This window comes from Pygoscelis adeliae, unplaced genomic scaffold (assembly GCF_000699105.1).
Source record: "Pygoscelis adeliae isolate BGI_AS28 unplaced genomic scaffold, ASM69910v1 Scaffold216, whole genome shotgun sequence".
NCBI classification, from domain to species: Eukaryota; Metazoa; Chordata; class Aves; order Sphenisciformes; family Spheniscidae; genus Pygoscelis; species Pygoscelis adeliae.
The window spans coordinates 3,957,624-3,959,793 of NW_008825073.1; the positions used below are offsets into that span (position 1 = coordinate 3,957,624).

The 2,170-nt window shown below is 47.8% G+C and overlaps 1 protein-coding gene across 1 annotated transcript in view; it reads right to left on the reverse strand.

Annotated features, from left to right (window-relative positions):
• TBX22 (T-box 22) overlaps positions 1-2,170 on the reverse strand; it is a 52,416-nt gene that overhangs the window by 1,239 nt on the left and 49,007 nt on the right. The gene's annotated exons all lie outside the window — the stretch shown is intronic.

Consider the following 2,170-nt stretch of genomic DNA (forward strand, 5'->3'; position numbering starts at 1 on the left):
CCCCGGTTTTGCTCCCCCCGGTGGACCCCTGCCAAAGCCGCTGGTCTATAACATCACTGTTCAGCACCGGCTCGCCGCTCCTCCAGAGCAACACGAAGAGCAAAAACTGAGAGGCGACGGCTGCTCTGGCGTGGGAATGGTGCTCTGGAGCGGCCGTCCCTGGTGCTAAACAGATGCTGGCTTCATCTAACGCCATTTAAGAGCTGTATGTCTCTGCTGCACGTTCGTTACCACATTCTTCTAGAGGTTTTCTCCCCCCCCCCTCCCTTATTTTCATTTCTTACCAAAGTCACTGGAAAAGGAAGGAAGGGAACGTGAGTCCATTTTTGCTCTGTCTTTCTCTGTTTACATTTAATTCCAAGTGCTGTACTGTCAGGATGTGATCTGGTCAGACTTTACATGCAATCAGCAACACAGAATCCACTGTATAACCAAGCCACATCTGCTAGTATATCAAACCTTAAAAAAACACACAGATTTTGGACGTGGCGCAAGTTAATTTTGCAAACGCCCAGCAAGCAGAGTATCTCACAGCTTGGGTAACGCGCAGGCAGCACCTCTTCGCAATAATCCGGGAAGGTTTTACGGCTTGAACGTCTCACCCTTCCTCGCTGATGTCAGCGGCTGTTTCAGTACTGACATCAGCAGGAGTGGACGCAGGGCAGGGAGCCGGGCCTCCCCGATGTACACGTCCCCTGACGTCCTCCCAGGACTCAGGGGCTTTCGGTCATGTAAAATGATGTGATTGAGCCGATATTTGTGAGTGCGAGGCAGCGAATGAGCCCCTGTGCAGCTGGCTGTAGCAGAGCAAACGAGTGTTAGTATTTGCTTCGAGGCACCCTAAGCGATAATATCACGCAACTTCCAGCACAAGTTTGGGAACGGGGATCACAGCGGGGAGGACGGAGCAGCTCAAAGAGCAGATTCTTTCTGCCATTTCTATTAGGCTTAAAAGTCCCAAGTTTATGGCCAATTCTTTCTTCAGCATACTGTTCATGCTTTCTTTTAATTTGCCTTCTGTTTTGGGGGCTTTAGGATTTCTATTTTTCAGCTTTTCTTCAGAAATACAGTTTTATTATTAGTGGAAATGGAAATTTTGTTATATTTATATCGGTCCAGGAACTTGACCCCGAAGGAAAATACCAATTACATTAAGACTAGCAAAAAACTCCCGGGAAGCCCTAATATTTTAGCATCTGTACAATAACCATTGCAGTTGCTGTTCTCTCATTCCCCATCACAGCCCATCCACCAGCTCCTCTCCTCGGTACCGCATCGCAGCCTGCAAAACGGGTTCAAAAGGGTTTTTTTGCAGAAGGTCTTTTCTAAATTAAAAAAAAAAAAAAATCTAGCTCTCTTTACAACCCGGTAAGCCTCTTAATTTCTCCCGAGCCTGATTTTTTTACGCCTCCGCATTTCTGCGCCTGCACAGCGTGGATTTTTGCTGTGATTTTTGCAGTATTTCCCTGCAGAGACGGGAACGATGCGGTGTGCCCCAACACAAATGTCTTTGAGGAGTTCCTAACATAAATAAGAGTTAAACTGGCGACTTTAAACCCAAACTGGAGCGCTCCAGCGTGCAAATGCTTGGTTAGTTTTTTTCCTTCGGCGCTGTGAATAATCAGTTTTCAAATACTATTTCCAAAAGCCGTTTTTCTGGAAGAGGGCTGTAAGAGACCGATGGGCGCTTGTCAGGCGGAGGGAAATCGTTTTCCCTGAAAAACTTTTCCCTCTTCCCTGCATTTCCGCGGAGTTAACGGACTGTGGGACTGCTACATCCTAAATAAGAGACAATTTTATTTTCTGTTGCATAATGCGTTTGTTCGCCCAGAAGGAGCAGGCTAGAGGACACACCAGTCAGTATTCTCACGTTTCTAGCTAATATTCTCAAACGGGTTGGAAACAATTAGTGTAACAGGATCAAAGCCGTAACGACCCGACTCTCCATTAGCCTCCCGCATACTCAGATATTTTTTTCCTGCGCATCCAGACCCGATTTCTGCCAGGCGATGAAGCCAGACCGCGCCCTTGCCCTTCTCCTCCCGGGGCGAGCGCTCGGCTCCTCAGATCGGTTTTAACGGGAGTTGTTGCCGAAAACGCGTGGAATTGCCTTCCCAAAGCGTTACGTTGGCCGCCGGTTCGTTTTCTGGACCCACCTCATTACCTTAAT